Source organism: Anser cygnoides, chromosome 9 (genome assembly GCF_040182565.1).
Source record: "Anser cygnoides isolate HZ-2024a breed goose chromosome 9, Taihu_goose_T2T_genome, whole genome shotgun sequence".
In the NCBI taxonomy this organism is placed as follows: Eukaryota; Metazoa; Chordata; class Aves; order Anseriformes; family Anatidae; genus Anser; species Anser cygnoides.
In genome coordinates this window covers 5,209,312-5,230,147 of record NC_089881.1, presented here as the reverse complement: position 1 = coordinate 5,230,147, position 20,836 = coordinate 5,209,312, and the positions used below count along the sequence as shown (strand labels likewise).

Sequence of the window (20,836 nt, the reverse complement as noted above, 5' to 3'; positions counted from 1 at the left end):
GGGTTGCAAGAAGCCAGCAAGACAGTGAAAACAGCACCATGCTCTAACGTCAGCTACCCGCATTAGCCTTGTTTCCCTCTTCTCCTGATCTTTCCACGTTATTGGTGACATTATTTGTGTGTGTGTGTGTAAATAATGACTTCATATATACCCGAAGTGTTATGAGATAGCAAGTATGCAGGATCTGGCTTATTTTGCAAGTGCACAGTTGCTGTTGCTGCTCCCCTAATTTTGAAGATTGCCTGAAATTCACTATTTCCCCATGCAGTCACTGGACGTGCATGTTAAAGCACAATGGGATGAGTTGGAGAACGCATGCTGAGTTGTAAAGTCATGGCTAACATGTTTAGGAAGCGGTTTCTTTGGTTAAAGGTTTAAAATAGAAGCTCTGAAGACTTGTTAGGACAGCTCCTCCTTGCACACGTAACCGTTTGCCCCTATTCCTTCCGTCTAGCGTCTTCCAGCCCCGTACTCTGGTTTCCATGGAGTCCCCTGCCCTCCCCAGAACTACCTGCGTTTCATAGGTCTCTTCTTGTATAGAATAGCAGAAATAAAATTAAAGTAGTAAAACAAATCCTAATTTGTTAGCTTTGTATACTTGTCAACTTGATAAATGTGGGGTTTGTTCTTGGCTTATCTTGCTGGAGGGTATCTCCTACGAACTGACGAGTGTTTTGCCAGCTGTTAGGGTGCTCTGCAACGTGGTACGATCCTTAGTCACTCATGTTTCCTCTCTCACACATGCTTTTCCCTGCCTTCAGTCACAGACTTCCCCAAAGGGTGGTTAATGCCATAGCTTGTTTTAGTGTGCCTTTCACAGACACTTTTTTTCCCCTTCAATTTTCTTCCTGCTTTGCCCTGGCTCAGTCGTGCCACACCAACACCATGGCCCTTCCCCATGCAGGGCAGGCAGGGGGCTCTTGGGGCACCCCAGCACCCCTTCTGACCCCAACAGGGGTTAACCTGTTGGGAATTAAAACTTAGCTATTGCAGAAATAGGGCAGACATGTCCTGGCCTTCTGGTTGCTCTCACATGGTGTTTCCATGTGGCCTTCCAGCCATTTTCCTTATAGGCATGGAGCAACTGGAAATTATTGGAAAGCGTTCTCTTAATTGTGCCACCGAACTTCCAGAAGAAACTGTAAGGTGTTTAAAAACAAACAAACAAAAAAACATGAAATGAGGATTACTGCCTCTGGGCAAGGTGCAGATTGGTGCAGGGCTGCGAGTGCTGCACAAGCCTCACAGTGCTTATGGGGCCTACGAGGGAGGTTTCCACTGGGGGCCTGTTCCAGTGGGATTTTGGGCCCAGGACATCCCAATGCCTCCACCTAAGGTCTTTTGCACTGGGGGGGCCTATGTATGGTGGCAGGCTGGTTGTGGCAGTGGCTGCCTCTGCAGGCGGCTGAGGGGAAGGTCCTGCTGGGCCGGGCCAGGATGGCCTGGTGGGTGCCAGGCAGGCCCATAACTACCAGGCTCACAAAAGCAATACGCTTGTGATTTTCTTCATAATTGCACCTCTCGGGTGCCACTGCTCGCAGCTTTACGCTTTTTAATGCCCCCCTGAGGCATGTTATTACTCCCCAGCAACCGTGGCATGGTACACTTTATTGCTTAATTATGTATCCCCCGTCTGAGTAAAGTCTCCAGTTGCTAGGCTTGTCAAGCCCTATTTAACTGATAATATTTGCCTTACAGCTCTGAAAAGCCTGGTGAAAGTTGCACTGAGTGCATCCAATGGATGTTTTATCATTGCTGTGTCTTTAATGCAAATAGCTCTGATGTCTACTTGTACTTTACAAAGCTTATTTTTGTAGGATAAAAAACAATATGGAGATGCTTAGCCAACACTTCTCCCTCTTCTCCATGTTGTACTGCCTGTTGGCCATGTCCATGGAGGTGGAGAAGAGACATGGATGGTTTGTGGTAGAGATCATAGCTATGACCTCAAGCACGTGGCAATTGAAAGCTGTTCTTTCCCACAGGCTGAAGTCTCCTTCAACTTTGCCTTGTTGATATTTGTGAACCTCTAATTAGGTGCCCTTTCATTTTGCTTTGTGTCTGAGGATGATACCATGTCATCCTCTATTCTCAGGAGTTTTAATATTTCCAGTGACTTATGAAAAGGGCAATTCTGTCAGGCATTTTGTGACCTTTAATTTGGGAGAATGTTGTTCTTGAGGATGACTGTGGTCATTTTGTCTGCTGTGTTACTTGCAGTGATAAGTTTGCAATGATGGTCACTCTAGAAAACCAAATGACAGCTTTATAAGTGTGGACTAATGAATCCCAAAGTGAGTTCCTTTCTATCTAAGCTGTATAAAAATAAAACTTTATCTTCTTATGTGTGCTGATGATTAAATGCATACAGAGAGGTACTCCATATGAGCCAAATGGCCTGCAAAGCAAGGAAAAAAAAAAACTGTCTAATAAGAAGTTTGGGAAAATGGTATTTAGGTCATCCTGGAACTATTTATGAATTCAGGTCAAATTCTCTAACCAGTTACTCCTGGGGGATTTATTTTTGTCTTGACAGTCATTGTTCCCTTTTACTTAGCTCAGGGGACAATGCATTTGGCCAGAAACTGGGAATCCCTGAGTCAATTCCAATCTGTTGTTGGGTGGAGCTGGATAATCCAATTCCACTGAATTAACAGTGCTTTTGAGTGTTTTAGGAAGAAAGGGCAGTACACTCGCAATTTCTCCCATTGGACCTATGTCCTTACAGTATAGACTATGTTTTTCCCGAGCCAGAGAACAAAATATGACAAATACTCTCTAGCCCAGTGGTTAGCAAATACATATAGGCAACAATATTTTGGATTTTAATTCCTGCTCCAATGACTGTAACTTGTATAAAGTTGCACACTAACATCAAGATACTCATCTTTTTTTTTTTTTATCTCATCTGATATGAGATGTAGATACCTTCAGGACTTGATAGAAATCAGCCTGCATCTATTGCTTCTTGGATGTAATCAGGAAGTCACATATCCTATCCTTTCTCTTCTTTCGCTGTTTACGAGAAGCAAATGCTTTACTGAAGCAGCTGTGTTTCAAGTCAAAGCCATTTTGGTTTTGCTTACTTTTGAGGAAACGCCAACTTATTTAAACTTTGTAAATCATCTTTTTAACTAAAAGCAGTTACTGTCATGAATCTGTGAAGATGGGGCTTCATTTTCTAGCTCCTAAAGGAAGGGATAAAAAAAGCTGCTCTCATCTTACAGAACTTGCAGTCTAGGAGAGGAGATGTGGTAAACAGAGAGATGGGACAGCATGATCTGGTTATGCGGTTTGGGTGACAAGGGTCACGTTGGCCATGGACTGTAGGTAGGTCTTAATCATGTGGCAACTCTGTCAATATTTAAAAACAATTTGAAGACAATAATTGGATCTCACTCATTGCTTTAATGTGCTTGTTAAAGGTGCTGCTAGATACAAGCTTTTCTAGTGCAAGCATAAGGGAAATATTCATCTCCTTGACAGAAAGAGCCATGTGACCTCTCCTGCTCCTCTTGGTCTGTCCTGTGTATAGAAGAAAAGGTGGAGCTAGTCTGACATTTATTTTTCCAAGAAGAAACCAGCCTCTCTTTAAATCGTTCTTTGGGTTTTTCCATCCAATTTATAAATGACATGTTATTTTACTGCATCCTTAACTGGAAACAGACCTAAAAGTTTTGATGAGGACACGTTTTGTCTTTTTCTTAGTAGCTGCTAGTACTGAGTAAGGTGCAGTGGACAGAATGTCAGAGAAAAATCCTATGAAACATCAACTATTAAACTTAGGCTTTTGGGCCTGTTTGGGAAAGAGAGATTGGCCTCAACAATTTCGCTCAATTCTCTTACAGGTCTACTTTTAATGGGAAAAATAAAAATTCTTTCAGGAAAGTCAGGAAGGATGAAAATACAGGACATAACGTATAAGAAGGCTTGAATTTCAGAAGCGGGGAGAAATATGAGAGAAATAGTTAGGAAAGCTCTCATTTTATAACATGCTGCTTTGTTTTGAGGTCTCCTACACAAGTGCTGACCCCTTCTAGCTTGTGGAACCTGAAGTGATCAGGACAGGGGCCTTCTTGGTTTGGACATGGGCCTTCTTGGTTTGGACATCTTGGGGTGAGGCTTAGAAATATCTCAGTCTTTCATCAAGTCAAATACGATCACTAGAGAAACTGGGAAGCTGAATCAGAGCCAACAAACCGCCTCCAGTTTAAACAAACAGCCTCCTGCTCTCTCCTTCACAGTTAAGAACAGACAGAGGTTGTCTGTATGTGTCAGGAGTAAAATCATTTTATCCCCACTGCATACAGTGTGACACAACTGTACCAGACATAAAAAAAAAAAGTGAAACAGTTCATTAAGCTACTAAGATGGCCCAGAGCTCATCAGTTTGGGTATTTTGCATATGAACATCTTAAAGGGAACTATTACACAGTTTTTACCTTAGTGGAAGTAGCAGGTGCCTAGCCATTCTGTACGCACATGGTTGTCTGCCTGAATTTCACCTAGCAATTGATGTTTACTATTTGCTACCTCAGATCTGTTTCAAGTTGATGCCCAGCCATTGAACTATCCCTGAGTATGTTAGGAGGTGTTGATATTTGAAGGGAAACATGTAATGTACTGGCTTTGCATCTGTAAATGAATGTGTGACTTGCTGTAGTTGCTAGTTGACAGAGGTTGTGAGAGCCAGGATAATCCGCAGTTCCTGGATTTCTCTGTAAACAAACATAGGCAAGAGAAAAACAGCAGCTTGCATGGGAGACGTTTTCATAAATTTAGTGAGCAAAACCACAGGATTTGTTGCATGAGCTGCCAGGCCACTGCCAGGCCCTGATCCTGTGGCACTACAGAAGTGTGGAAGTTCACTAAATGCATTTACCTGCTGCACAGCTGATGTTCCTGCCTGCCTAAAAGTACACACAGTCATTGTACAAGTACACACAAGTCATCGACATCTGCATCGCTAGTCAAAGGACAATTTTAAGGGGAATCTGTCTCAACAGAAGCGTTGAGACATAAAGCTCAGAGACAGTACTAGCTAATGAGATCTTTTTACTTCCCGGAGGCCACAAGTGCTTTTCTCCCTTCAGGGCCTCCAGGGCAATAATCACCTTTAATCTCCCCAGCCTGCCTCTCCTGGGGCCTCCTCCACCCCTGCCCATGGCTCAGGGGCTACCTCCTGTCCAGGCTGGGGCCACCGGTCCCTGTGCAGCTGCGGGCTGAGCTCCCTGTGCTCTGTTCTGGGCTTTGCACAGCCAGAACCAGCTGCGAGGACCATGTCCCTGTGGTGTGCTTAGGGACTGATGGCCCCCACCCAGGCTGCGATGAAGCTCCTGGGCCTTGGACACAGGTGTGGTTGAGGCCCCAGGTGTGCCTGGTCAGGGCCAGTTAAGGCCCTGAGGCCTTCTCCCACAATTTTCCTCCTTGTTCTCAGAAGATGGTAAGGGAGGGAGGCATTTTCAGTGTGGCTTCTGTAGCTGGAAGGTATGTTTTTGGTTCTTTCTCATGTCTTTTGTTTGCAAAGTTTTTTGCCTCTTTGTGGACTGGAATATCCCGTTGCGCTAAGAAAGCAGTCAGGCTCTTCCACTCAAGGAATTTGTTAGTGTTGTGAGGTGTATTACAGTGTCTTAGAAGGTAAAAATGCACCTCTGTTTAACAAGAACTTTGCAGATCCCCAGGACTGCTGAGTTTTAGGGATAATTGTCTGTAGATGTTTGTGATGCATCAGGAAAATGTGCCTTCCATCTTGTGAGCTGCTTAGAGAGGATCAAGCCAGGGAGCCCAAAAAGATTGCGGAACTCGAATTTTGCTCCTGACTTCTCTGGGGTGGCTGAGAAGTTTCTAGTGTTTTGTATAGCAAGGTAATTTGTGCTGCAGAAAAGCTGTGCTATGAGTCATGTTCAAACACTGTATTCAGCCGTTCATCCCACGTTTTTGCTGGGTGACCTATGGATCCTTGTGTGGGTGTGTTATGTGGTGTGTATCCCCAGCTGTGCCCGGTTCACAGAGGATGTGTGCATATGGGATGCATTTGCTTGAGAGCCTGGTGTTTTAGCAGGAAGAACTCATACTTTTGTGCTTTGGAGGTCAGTGTTTCAGTGTTTCAGTCCTTGGTTGAGCCAAAATGTCCCATGATGGTGGACTTAGAGCTCTGAGGTTTGCTTCAGATGAGTAGTGAAGTGCAGGGCAAGGGGGAGCAGGAGGCAGACTTGCAGATGCCACAACAGGCTCAATAAACCCTGCTGCCACAACTGGCTCTACCCTGAGTCCAGTTTCAAGAAATCTAGGATAAACTTTTTTCTTTTTTCTTTTTTTTTTCTTTTATTTTCTGGAAAGCAAGAAAGATGTGCAAGCTTACTGATTGTAAGTCTCTTTAGCTAATAACCCCTGCTATCATCACTTAACCTAGAGAGATGTTTTGCATATAAGTATTTCAATAATCTAAATGTACATTACAAGTTCTAAGAAGAAAATGTAGTGAAAGATGTTAAAATCTTTCACGTTCTTCCGTAAACTTGGCTTATGTGTGTTTGTACACTCTTCTACATCTATGTATGGTCATACAGTGCAGGAACAAAACCTCTGTTTTTAGCAGGAAAGATTGTACCAAAAACCTGAAGGGTGATTTGAGAACAAAGGTGGTTAAGTGAGGTGTGCTGCTTTGTTCTGATATTTCATATGGAACATAAATACCTCTGTGAGAATGGTAGAATGTGGCAGAGTACAAATTTTTGGGGTCTCTGGTATATATTGCCTTTGGAGGTGTTGAAAGTAAGTCTTCTGGAATACAGAAAACTGAGACACCAAGACATAGCAAACTGAAGGTGGAAAGAATGCGTAGGTTTATTTTCAATGACCCATTCGTTGAAAGCCACGGTATATTAATGGGCCCTTTCCATTGCTTTACTTCCCAGGCATTTGTGTTGCTTGCTATCTCAGCAGCAGACTAGAGGGAGAAATTGCAGTCACCATCAGTGGATTGGCCTTTGGGCACTGGTTTTTCTAATATTGCTGGAGATGTATGAAGAGTTCCCTGAAAACCACTGCCAGAGCATAATTAATACCTGGGGATCTGCCTGTGAAAAGCAATGTGTAGGCAGAGACCAAGTCTTAGGATCTATTGAATTACTGGCAAAAGATGCTCAAGGAAATGTGGAAACGCACTAAAAATTTCCCATATCTATTTTTCATTTAAGTCATGACGATGGCAATTATGTTCAAAGTTCACATTGTCTTGCTTTCTATTTGTTGTTTGTGTTGCCATAACACTGGAGCAGTATGTGGAGGTAAAAGGAAAAAGATATATTGCTATTGCTGATGGGAGCACGCATGGTGCCACCACGTTCCCTCCAGGTCTTGCACGCAGGAGAGCCATGGCTTTGTGCAGGTGTAAGCTGGCATCAAGGTGTGCCAGAGACAATTTGGTGGCACTGGCTGGCACTGTTGCAGTCTCTCCTTTCCTTGCCCCTTTTGTTGTGTAACAGCACAACAGCCCTGGTGGTATTTTGTCCCTGTCTGAAGCAGGCGCTGCCACCAGCACATTGCAGTCTGGTTAACTGTGCTCCTACTGGCTTGTATTTGGAACTTTTCCCCTTGTTTTCAGGCACTGCATGTTTTTGGGGAACAATAATCGCAAATGAAAGCCCACTTTGCTAGGGGCGTGTTCTCTGTTTTTATTCTTGTAATCAGATTTTTGTTAAGGTTTGAAGTTGTTAAACTGACCTCTGATCACACTGTGGTCTCTTGCTGAGAAAGATGCTGAACAAGGAATGTCAGGATGCTGAGGGACTACTCTGGGCAAGCGTTACTCTGTGCTTCCCCTGCTTTTATTCTATTCCTTGCGCATCCATTGTAGGGTATTCTTGGAGATACTGTGCTACACAGCTTTTTTGGTCAAATCAAATAATAACCGTTCTTATCTTCTTAAGCTCTGCAGACATAGCTTATCGGTGGGGAAAAATACTACTTACACAGAAAAAGCTTATTTAAAATACTTAAAATAGTGGATCAAGATATTGTATTACTGATGTAAGTGGCTAAAATTTCTTGGATAATCACATTATGGTATTAGACTTGCATTTTAAAGGAATTACTTTCTGATCCTTCTATTCAGCAAAAGTGGAAGGGAACATTTATCTTCCTGCTATACCTCTAAGCTGAGCAGAACTTGGTGGCTGAAATTTTTGAGTTGATATGCTAGCTGCTTGGTGTGTCCCAGCACCACTGCCAGCTGTGGAACACTGGGGTCCTCTAGGAAAGCTCTCAGGTGAGCAGAGGGGTTGAATTCAGAGAGCTGTGGCCCCTCCAGGCTTCGGAACCCCCAGCAGTTTATTGTTCTGTGGATATAAAAGGTGCAATGCAGGCAGGACAGTTGACTGCCCTGTGTAACCACAAAGAAGGATCTGGGAAGGGCTGCTCGAAGTGGTATTCACTAATGGTAGCCTCAGGTTTATGCCATAGGTCCCTGGTGTACTGGTTTAGTACTCCTAAGTTGTCCTAAAGCCAGTGCTTATGAATTTGCTCTGCTCACGCGCAGCAATCCTGAAGAATCCAATTTGCTGGGCCTGTTGAGAGCAGTGCTGGTTGTTAGGTGGGTCTGACAAAGACCACATTTCCCTCTTCTTGTGGGATGGGATCACTGCACACAAGTAGCAAAGTAGGCTTTTTAGATGTCTGGTGCTTGTGGAGAGCAATCAGGCTGGCTGTGCACCGTGAAAGGGACCTTTCTGACCTGTTGGGTACATGACTATGGATGCAAGGACCCCACACGCTTTTATGTCTCTCATATTCTCTATCAGTAAGTGGGACTGAGTCCAGATCCTTGAGATACAAGGATGATGTTGAGAGTGATTTTCTTTCAGTTTCCCAGCTATTCACCTTCTCCAGTGTTAGGGAGCACTAACATCTGCTTTCTTCAGCTACTGAGTATTGAACATAGCTTAGACCTACCAGGTCATAAGATGTAGTTCTGAAATTAAAATTCTGTTTCAATCCCAAAGCATCGTAAGTCTGAATTCCAGTCTGTTCAAGCTCCTTACACTTCTATCGTTTCTGCGCTCTTTGTGAAATCCTTTGGTTTATTTAATTCTTGATAATGACCCACATGGCCTGATTATGCAGTCACATCATAGACAACTTTTCTATGTATGTATAGACTTTGTCCCACTAACCTGCGTTGCGTGATTTGTGTATCCTGAGACAAAGCTGCACTTCTGTTGTATTTCATTGCTATATTTTAAAAGATTCTTGTAACTTAATGTCTACCTGACTTTTTCTTGATTGAGCAGAAAGTCTGAGCAAAAATAATAACAAAAAAAAAGCCCAACCAGTAGCTTTATCTTCCAGTGTGGGCAAGGAGAGTGTGTTAATAGATGCAGAGATGCTGCTGCCTTCTTTCCTTGGTATGGATGCTGCTTTTAGGATTCCTAGTTCCTGCTGCCTCTTTAAAATTGTCTCTGCTGGTTGTTGGTTTTTTTTTTTTTTCTTTGATTATATGATGACTTAGGGACTTGATTAAATGTCCAAAGAGAAACTAAAGACCATTCAAGTCGGTCAAGATTGGATTTGTAGGTGTTTATATGCCTTAGTTCAACAGGAATTAAGCACACTAACAATTTGAAGGTCTGAATGTTAGTGCTAGTGAAAGGAGCCGGCTGATGCTTTTTATATCTCCAGGTTGGAATAGAAAGACATTCTGCGTTTTCCCTGGCTCACTCTGTTCCTGGCCTGACTGCCGATTTCCCGTGGGAGCAGTAGAGAAATGCGTTGTGCAAGCAAGGGGAGCACACGGTGCTGAGAGAGTGAGCAGTTCACGGCAAAGCAGTCCCAGAAGAGCTGCAGGGTGGCAGCGGTTCAGGTTGTTGGAGTGCCTGGAGCTTTGAACGTGAGCCGTCTGCTCTCGAGGCCTGGCATGCAAGTGCAACAAGGAGTACAGTTTGGTTGGCGTGTGGCTCTCTGTTCTCTGGTTGTTGTCTTTTACAGCTCTTCTGGTAGAGGAGGTGGGATGCCTCTTCGGGGTGGGATGCCAGTGTTGAGCCACTGTAGATGTAGCTCTGGGTTTTGTGAACCATTGTATGAAGCAGCTATTTTGGGACTTCAGGTTTTTAGAAACCCACCACGGCAGAAGATGTGTGTATGAACTTGTGGAGGAGATAAGGTGCTCTCTAAGCAGAGAAGATTTAAGGTATTTACCATGAGGCAGCTGCTTCTAAGCATATGTACATGCCTGGTAGGGTGGGAAATACTAGCCTCCAACTCAGTGATATTCACATTAAAAAAAATTCTTTTTCCTGTAATGAACTGCCTGGCTGCCTTTCCCCTGGAGCTCTCTGTGTTCTGTGTCTGAATTGGTGATGTGGGTAAGATCAAATTCAACCTGACAAAATAAGTCAGAGGATGTGAAATCCTCCCTTTCCCTAGCTTTCTCTGTGGGGAAACAAATGTCACTTCAGCTTAGTGGAAAGTTATTTTGCTAAGGATTGAGACTTTAGATTTAGCAAAATTGCACAAAGTTTTCTACATCTGGAGATGGGTTTTTGGATTTATTTTTTTCTTGCATGGATCTGCTTGGGATCCTTACGATGTGATTTATTAAGACAGGATTATTTGGTGTTGTGAACTAATTCTCTCCTGCCCTTCCTGGCAGTCACCTTCCGAGAAGACTTGGTGTCCCTGGCCGCAGCACTGGGCAGAGCAGGGGTGCTCAAAAGTGGTTTTGCTTTTTGCAAGGGTACTAAGACATTCAGAGAACAAATGTGTAGCTTAAGGTAAAAACCCAATCTCTTTGCTTCTAGATGCTTACCTATTATGTTAGATGGGTTGTCCTCGTTAGCTTTGTTTTCTTTCTTTCATGTAAAGGCAGAGCTAAGAGCCATGTCTGTCCAGGAGGCACGCGATGGCTATCAGAGTAAGGGATACAACTAGAACATCAGCTAAATGTCAGAAACAATGATAAAACATGATGTTAAACTGGAGAATGAGTTTCTTTGGTTACTGGTTGGGAAAACGGGGGCTATAATAGGAGCTGTTCCCTCTAATTAAAATTCTGCAAGAAAGCACAGCTGTTGCTCTGGTTGTGCTAGCTCTTTCTATCCAAAATGCATCTACTAAGCAAAGAAGCAATCTTGAGATGTGATTGTAAGAAGAAAGAATTTAAATGAAAAAGAGATGGAGGTGGAAAGAACGTGGCATCAGGAAAAGAAAGATTCCTGTGGGAACAGCTCAATGTTGTTTTTTGTCTGAAATAACCCTTGTTATAAAACCTTAAAAACCCTTGCTTTCATATTGTAACATTTATATTGCAACATAAACTTATTTAGACAGGAAAATGTGTGGTCTTTGGCTTTGCTGTGTTGTTTTAGGTAACATACCACTTAAGCTTAGCAGCCTTTTAAAAACAAACAAAAAACCCCAAGGACAAAGCAGTTCGTAGCTTGTTTTCCTTTGGAAAGGTGTTCGGTACAATCCTGAGGTTTTGTGCTGCTTTGATCTTCTCCCTAGTCACAAGTAATGTGACAGTACCAGGTCTTGCTTATAGTTAAATGCAATGTTTAGTCTTCAAACTTTTACAGCACGTAGGACCAGCAAAAAGTTTTTTTAGCCAGCTTGGAAACTTCTGGTGAGTTATAAACGGTGTCAGCATTAATATTCGTGTGTGACAGGAAAGATCTTGACTCCTTCCAAATTTGGCTTTTACACTTGTAAGGTTAACGCAGCCCTTTAATTACGTGATACCTCAGGATGGCTCCAAGCCCTCTGCATGAATCCTTTTCTGCGGGACACTCTGTGCTTTTCTCGGGTGCGCGCAGGGTGCTGGTCTGGCCTGAGCTATTTCTCACAGAGGTTTTGCAACACTCAAATGGAGATGGCAACAGAAGCTTTTGGAACAAATTGATTTAAAAACTTTTTTTTTCTTTTTGGTCAAGGCCAAATAGTGTAATGCTGGTGTTCTGAAGGAATTCAAATCTGCACCAGCTCAGTATTTTCATAATATGACTTTAATCAGCCTTGGTGCCAAAGGAATAGCAGGTAGCAAATGGATGCCAGTTCTTAAATGGATCTGGGAAGCTCTAGATGGATAAGGATGACTTTTTACGGGGAGAACTGGTAGCAGTTTTGATTAAAAAATAGAATTAGTAGTCATATGGATTCACTGAGAAGTTCACACAGCACAACACAAAGAAACTACGCCTCCCATCTATCGTGTTTTTGTAAGGTACTAGTAATTAAGTGGGTAAGTCTGTCTGTATTAGATTGGAGTACTGCAATTTCTATAACAAAGCAAACCAAAACCAACCAACCTTCTCTCCCTCCCCCCCCTAATAATTCCTCACTGAGGTGGAGATGAGAGTAAAACTCTAATTCTTCACTGTGACAGTAATCATAAAAAAAGAGGGCAAAAAAAACTTAGGAACAATACTAGTAGGATAAAAGTGAAAGCATCATCATGCCAATAACTTTGTGGCTTGTTGATGTCTTGCTTGGTCCGTGTGGTTTTGGTTCACTCATTCTATATATAGTGTTCAGAAGCTTACATAAAGTTGTAGGAAGCGATGCCATGCAATTCTTTAACTCAGAAAAGCTATGATATGAATTAGAGGGTGGGAAAGGCAGATCGTAGCAGTTCATAAAACCAGAGGAGGTATGGAAAAGGTGACTAGTGAAGGCATAGTCAATATTTCTCATGACATGAGAACTATAAGTACATAACAAAATAATCAGTTGTCAAGGTTAAAACAAACAAAAAACTTACTTTTTCCATAGAAACATAATTAAATGGTGGCATGCCTTGCCACAGGATGTTTTGAAAACCGAACGATTCAAACCATGATTAAACAAATCAATGGAGGAGAAAGCCATGAAGGACTCCTGAGCGCAAATTCGTAGATACAGTCTCTGGCTGAGGAAGTTCAGAGCTGGGAGGATACACTAGGGAAATATCTTTGTGTACTCGTGCTGCTTGTATACTTTCTTTAGGCATCCCAGCTGCTGGGAGGGGAATCAGTAGATTAAATGGGTCTTTGACCTGGCCCTGGATGTGCACGTCACTGGGGAAGCTCCCTGGTATATTCCAGGGAAGCCTCCATCCTCCTCCAGATGTTAGCCCTGTGAAAGTCTGACTCATGTGGGTATACGTAGAGATGGGTGAGTAAAGCCATTTGTGCTCGCTCTTACAAGACTGTCCTCTGCCCAGTCTCTTCGTGCATCAGGACAAAAAAAAAAAAAAGAGCGGCACATCTCGCCTCTAGTTTCCTTATTACAATGTGATAAAATAGAAGAAGACTGGTGGAATTTCCTTTAGTCCAGTACCTGCACAGCTAGCCGCTAGCCTGTTCGTGTCTCAGTTTGCTCCTGCAGTCTGCTTGCTTCCTGCAGTAACTTACCTTGCTAAGTGAGAGTGAGGCCAGCTGATTTTCAGTTTGTTTATCCCCAAACTACGGGCTCTCTGAGATGTATCATCCAGGAGTTAGGCTCACCTTGCCAAAAAGACTTGCACACCAAATGTGCCAAAAACTTATGTCTTAATAATAAACTGCTAAGCAAGATATTTCAGTTGTTTATGGTGCTGCTGTCATATCCAGTGTAATTGGAGAGGGGTATTTTGGTGGGCGGTTAGTTTTTTTTTTTAATCGGGGAAGTTAATTCTCATGTGTTTCAGAAACAGACGAAGAGAGCTTTCTCAGACTTCCCAGAAGAAGTTCTGCTCCAGTAACCAAAAATAGAATATTCCAGCAAAAAGCGTTGTTTGAGCAAAGTTAAGCATGGGTGCACACGGGGATTTTGCAGTCTTCATGTAATGAGTTTTTTATCTACAATAGCACTGTGTAGCGAAGTGGAGACTTCTGAGAGTCTGTGACTTCTAATACTTCCATGCACACTATTGGTAACTAGTCATGCAGCTTAATTTAGGCAGGTGACTAATTAGACTGACAGCTTTTTGTCCCTGACTTGAGGAATACCACACGAGTAAAAGTTAATTTCCTGAAAAGCCCTAATAATGTTAAAATATTCCAGCTTCAAAGTAAATGAATCCAAGTTGCACAGTTGGATGCCGTATGGAAAACGTTTAAGTTGGTAGCTTAAAACTCATCCGTGCTCTGGTCAGAAACTCAATGAACAGCTGTGAAAATCAAAAACAGATGAGTAATTGGACTTGTTATCTTTGGGAATAGAATGCAATAGGTGGCTTAAATTTTCTGTACATTTGAACACTCAGCATGATGCTGATAGGAATGCAGTGAAAACAATGAGCAGGAGTTTTAATGGGGTTTTAAATCTCCTCGTGGCTAGGAGATGCTGGGGATTTCAGGCAGGTGTTAACCAAGAAGCCTGACGGTACCATCCACTGCAGAAATCAGCTGGTTTAGCAATGAAAGGCTCTGCTTTACCAGCTTCCAAGCGAAATTATATTTTGGGACTTACAGGGAAATGAATTGAGCAGGCTCTTCTTTCTGAAGCAAGCCAAGCTTTGAAAGTTTTTACTTTCTAGTTTTTGTTTATACAGCACTTCTCACTGATTATTTGGCAGGGTTTTGTAAAGGATGATGCTTATTTTAGAGGATATCTGAATTGCAGGTTGCTTTTTCTCTGGGAGGGTGCGTTTAAGGTGTGAAACTTCTGCTGTATCCTGAAACACTGTCTGCATTCAAGTGTGCCTTGGGGGAAAATGGGCAGCCCTGTCTTCCTAGCTGCATGCTGGAGAGTAAAGGAAAGATTTTGGTCTCCTTTGCTTTTGTCCAGTTGTATGTCTGTCCTAAAATCAAGAGCTGCAGCCCTTGATTTATTGCTGCTGTGCTTTGTGGCTCTTCCTCTTGTATCTGACTGCATGAAAGGGTGAGCAAGCGCCTCTCCAAAGGCTGGAAATGGTGACTGACTTTTAATTGTGCTTCACCTGCAGGTAAATACAGGGCTACAAGAGAGCTGTCAAAAGGCTATTTTCAGTTCTCCGACCTAGGGACTGCATGAAAGGTGAACAAGTTTCCCAGCAAAAGGCCTCTCATTGCGTATTCCTTGATCCCCAGCCATTGCACATACTGTCTTATCAGGTTCTTGTTGAGATGCTGCAATCCAAGTTCGTGTTTCAAATATTTTCTGACTTTATGTCAACCATCCATGAGTTTGAGGTGTATTTTATTAAGAGCTATGTTTGCCAACTCTTGCTCTGTGTGTTTTTTTTGTTTGTTTGTTTTGTTTTCTGACAAGGGTAGGGAGCTAAGTTGTGCACTGTATCTCTGCTATAGTATTCATAGTTTAAATCAAAATGTAGTCTCCTTACCGTGTATTTCTGGCAATAGGACTCACTTGAGAAAATCCTGCGTATTATGACCCTATTTGTGACAGGGAAAAGTGGTGCTTTAGGGAACTTCACCTGAATAGGGGCAGTCACTCGGAGAGGCACTGCACCCACCCTGCCGCTCGGGCCCAGCTGGGCTGCGGGTTTTCTGAGACGCTTGGGAGAACAAAGGAGTTGGCCCCAAACGCTTGGGGCTTTGCTCAAATTTCTGAGTGCTTCTGGCTTTAGCGTGAGAAAGCTCACAGGGTGGGAACGAAGCTGTAATTGTCCTTGAGGGCCATAATAATCCTAATTATTATTATTTTGTTTTCTCCAGTGTGGCCTGGTGGTCAAGCAGCTGTCTTGGGGCTTGGAAGAAATGTGTGGATTGGCACTTCTCAAGTGGGATTTGGTGGGGCTGTGATGGGATGTGGCTCAGGGTTAGCTGCTTGTGGACAGTTAGAAAGCCTGCTGCCAAGTTATCTGAGGAAAGCACAGGCTATCTGCTGTACTGCAGTGTTTTTTCCAAAATTAGGGTTGTGTTCTCTTTCTCCTAGTTAAGATTTCATTCTTTGTTCATTGACCAAAGATGCTCATGAATTAGAAGTGCTGAGCTAGTTCAGGGATCTAGAGCTTTTGTGGACCGCACTTGTGTGATTTCCAAGATTTTTTGGCTGGTATCTTGTACTGCTCTGTTTGTTTACACCAAAACACTCCAGAACTTTGTTTGTTTGGACTCCACCAAAGCGATGGCAAAAACAGCTTCTGGCTCCGTGCCGTATGAGTTACTGTTTGTGTATACAAGACGGTAACCTTTGAAATATGCTGGTTTTGCTACTGCTGAGGACCTCTCGGAAAAGGTTCGTATCTATATAAAGGCATGCATACACACCTACCCCTCCTGCAAAAAAATCTGTGAGCCCAGTGAAAGCAAGAGTGCAGCCACCACAGAGGGATGGGAAGAGGTGTTCTCACCAGGCTGTGGGGGACTGGCTGGCTGCCCTGGTCATAAGCTGTGCTTTTGAATGCTGAAAAGAGAACCTGTGCAAACTTAATTTCTGCTTAGAGAATTAATCTCCTGCTTTTTTATTTTTTTGATAGAATCTGTGAATTCATATTTAATTCTCCAAAGAGAAACAGGTACCTACTTAAATGCAGTGCAAGTGGAATCTATTAATCTCATAGAAGATGAGGCATTTATTTTATTGCAAGTACATTGAATCAGAGAAAGGCACTATACCAAAACTTGTATCTCACTTTGCCCATTCACCCTTAACATAAGAATTTGATAAATACCAAGCATGTATGAATAAAAGGAGGAAGGCCTTTCTGGATTTTTTAGGCATCGCTTTGGGTTGGGAAAGCTTGTTGACTCTTCCTCATTAAATTATATTTGTCCAAGTATCTATCGATTCTGTTATTTTTTGTATATCTTACTGGCCTTTTACTGAATGCTTTTACAAAGATTTGTGATCTATTTGCTGCCTGCGCTCCTCTACAAGCGCAGGAGATTTACGTGACGAGTTCCTCACCATAGTAGCTCAGCAAAACCTCACGTTAGAGTTTCCTTGGGTGGATACTCCGGTCTTGGCAATTTATTGCTGTTCCCTTTCCAGTGATGGGAAAAGGCTGCCTCTTTAACACCTCAGTTTGAGACAGTGGCTCAGACTCGCTGCTGGGGAAGGCTGGCTTAGAGAGCGAACCTGCCTGACCCCTCCGTACTGAGCACTAATGGAAAGAATTCGTTAGCTTTTCTGAAACGACTTATCTTCTGAACTGTTTATATCTTTGTGATTTGTTGGACTCAGAAACTCTGGCAGGCTCCTGGCTTTGAGTATGTTTGAAAAAGTTTTTATTAGACCTCTTTATACCTATAGCAAGTTGTACTTTATGCCAACGAGGAAAAGATTTTAATATGTTTTTACTTTTAATTTGGCAGAACTCATTCCTTTTTCTGTTTTCTCCATATGGCTATGTCTTCCACATCTTGGAATATCATTTTTTTAAACCTTCTAATAGCAGTCCTTACTCAGATGTTTAACCGTGCTGTCTGTCATCTTATTGTTACTTTTGGAGTCTTTTTTTGTCATGTGGCTGTGAGCTGAGAGCCTTTATGTGGTATTTTTGAATAACCTCTGCTGCATGCCATCACCATACTCTTAGAGCTGTTCTTTTGAATTTTGACTATTTCTGTTATTCTGTAACTTCCTTTATAAACTTTAACATTCCCGTGGTGTAATTTTGAGGTGCTCTGTCTCATAATGAGAGCTTAGAATTGATTATATTCTTGTCATCAAATATCAGTTTTTCTGTGATTAAGCTTGTGCTGATTTATGAATCACTTTTAATGAGTTTTCTAAGGTTATTTAAGAGGTAGTTTCTACATTTATTTAAAGCCTATTTCAGGGCAAAAAAAAAAAAAGTCATGCCACTAATGAGTTTTATCCAGCCAATATAGGGGTAGCTGAAGTTTCCCGTCCTTGCCAGTCTTTGCAGCCTCTCTAATCCTCATTACCATTCTGTAGTCACTTTTGCCATCCTGGCTGGGTTTGATCTACACTTCAGTTGGATGCTGTAAGCAAACTCTATGTAGAAATACATTTTTCTAACTAGAAATACCCTGTGGCATGGATGGAAGCATCAATTTTTCTTATTTCTGTAACTGTTTAAAATCTATTGCAACCTCCTCCCCTAGGAAGATTTGTTGTTATCCTTAGAAAACATGTGACTTAGTATTATCCCCCAAAATGCTTCTGGAATATAATGCCCTGCTTTAAATACAATTGATATTGCAGATCATCTTTGATGTATTGGAGCTGACTTTCATATCTGCAAAGGCAAAAAATAATAATTAAAACTCTCGTATTGGAAAATGCCTGAAGTTTCTCAAAGCTCAGATCAATAGGTTGAAGCTAACCCCATCTCCATTGGGACAGTTCTGCTAGTATTTATCAGTTAAAGCAGAAATGGAATATCTTCCGTGCAGGAAATGAAAGGCACTTTAGAAAGCCACAATTAGCTGCTTGTCTTGTGATCTCTGGCAAATGGCTCCTACTGGAGAGGCTGCTGCAAACAAAGGCCAATTTGCTCACTGACTTTCTAGTGTAGAATAACTAATTTACATCATTCAGCAGAGCTGAAAGCAGCTGATGTTATTAGGAAGAAGGAGAAGTAAACAACTGGTGTGAAATGAATTGACCAGTGTCCTTTGCCAGGGATAACTAGACTGAACTTTGACACTTCTCGGGCAGAATTACAGCAATAGTAATGTGAGTTGCATAATGAACTAACATACTGTGCAAAACACGAAAAACGCCTGGCTTTTATGGTAGAGATTGTGTAGCTGAACAGTTCCTTATTCTTCAATCTTCTGCAAACTTGGAAGGGTACATAATTTTGTATTATGTATACTCTCTGAAGTAGGCTCCAGGAATAACATCTTCAGATACCGCTTTTGTGATTTTCTGATTGGGACTTGCATATAGGTCTGCAAAATAGTTTGATAATATACTGTGGTGATTGCGTACCCAATGGCCATCATATATCCAACAGTTAAATGAGAGGAGCGTAGTTTTTGAAACAGTGTCTAATGGCAATAAACAACAGATTAAGAACACAGCAGGTGAAGAAATCCCAGCCTACCAGAAGCAGGAATATAGGGGCCCTTATTTAAATCCAGAGACCTACCCGACCCTTATCCTGTCAGTGACAGTGACTGAAAAAGGATGAATGTGTAGTGAAGAGTGAGAGAGCAAACAAACACGTACAGTTTCCCTGCAAATACTCCCCCAGGCTCCCACCATTTGCAGCTCAGAGACTTGCTGGGCAAGACAGAGCTTCTGTGTATTTACTAACTTTCAATAAATCTCTTTCATGAACTTGTGCAGTTTTTCCTTAAACACTTGTAAACTTCTAACATCCACAACATCCCATAATGGAGTTTCTCTGCTTAACCATTCTTCATGTGAAGAATAGTTTCCTTTTGTTTAATCTGTGGAGGAAAACCCTGAGATTTATTTCCAGAACTGTGACCCCCCACAGCAATATGGCTAGATCCAAGCCAGAGTCCTAAAATTCCAGAGCAGAGGGGAGTTGTGGAGACTGCATACATGTGCTTAAGGTGATGCTGGAACGGGGAACAAGATCAGCACCTTCTATGTGTTGAGAAAGCATCACGCAGCCTTTGTTCACGGAATGGCTGAGGTTGGAAGGGGCCTGTGGAGTTCACCTGGTCCAACCCCCCTGCTCAAGCAGGGACACCTACAGCTGGCTGCTTGCACCTTGTCCAGATGGCTTTTGAAGATCTGTAAGAAAGGAGACTGCATGTCATCTCTGGGCAACCTCTGCCAGTGCTCGGTCACCCCCGCAGTGAAGAAGTGCTTCCTGATGCTCAGACAACCTCTTGTGTTCCAGTTTGTGCCGACTTCCTCTTGTCCTGGTGCTGGGCACCACTGGGTTACCCCAAGACTGACACTTTGTCATCCAGAAGAACAGAAAGTAGTCAGTGCATTTGCAGGTATTGCTCTGAAACTCTGCTGGGCGTTCCATGGAGGTCAGCCTGCCTATGAGATTGGGACCTGGCCTGTGGGACGGCTCCGCAGGTCTGCAACGCAGCCCAGTGAGGCTGTGGACGCGAGGCAAGCACCTTATGTGCACCCAGAAATGGGAGGAAGACGAGAAGGAATATTTCGATATTGTTGTGAATTAGAGTGGTCATCAAAATTCTGGATGGTGGTAAATCAATATAGTCTGTAGACTTGGAAGCTAGTTTTGTGTGTGCCTTCTCTTCTATTTTCTGACTTGTGGTTGCCTCCTTTGTTGATGTTTGTGGAGTAGGCTTACTTTTTGTAGTCTGTGGTAGCTAACCCATCTGGAGCCATGGTCTATGACTGGCCTCTTAACTTAATTAGTAATAAAACTTCCTTTAAAAAAATGGCCCCACAATGAAAGTATTTGCTTAATCTCTTTGGTTTGTAATCTTAATGAAAAGGTATATCTACATTGCACAAGGGAAAAGTGTTTGATAAGCAGAGGAGAAAAAGATTTCTTGATTTCTTTATTATTATTATTATTTTTTAATTTGCTTTAGGGTATTGCACTAGAGAAACTAAAGTATTCTGTCTTAATATTTAATTTGACTTAATTGGCTTACTGTGTACTCAGGATCTAACTAGGATGATAGCGCAAGTCTGGACACATTTTTCTCTATCAACTAGACACAGGATACTTACAAATTAAGGAGAAGGTAGAAGAACTTCACTGCTCAACCAGTTGCAGAAAATTTGCTTTTATTGAGAAATGACTCCAGTCGATTTCTGAATGTTTTCTTTGGCAACAGAGTGAATGCTTTGAGTTTGTGAAAAAAATTAAGGGGAATTATTGCACGGGGTAGTGCTATGGAGAGAGTAATTGTTGTTTATTCACATTACCCGTGATTTCATGCTTAGGGAAAAATAGTATAAAATACAGTTTGGGCAAGAACACCAACATATTTAGCATCCAGCTCTGGATCAGTAACAAGTTTGACTTCATGTTCCTTGACTGAATGTATGCACATTTTCA

General features: G+C 42.3%; 1 long non-coding RNA gene across 3 annotated transcripts in view; it reads left to right on the top strand.

The window, feature by feature from the left end:
• The first annotated feature begins 5,373 nt into the window (after positions 1–5,373).
• LOC106036214 (uncharacterized) overlaps positions 5,374–20,836 on the top strand; it is a 112,489-nt gene continuing 97,026 nt past the window's right edge. For 2 of the 3 annotated variants that reach the window (XR_010833644.1, XR_001207167.3), the window contains exon 1: positions 5,374–5,487. This is a non-coding gene — a long non-coding RNA (uncharacterized lncRNA). The remainder of the gene's footprint in view (positions 5,488–20,836) is intronic. The other variant, XR_010833643.1, reaches the window with a different exon arrangement.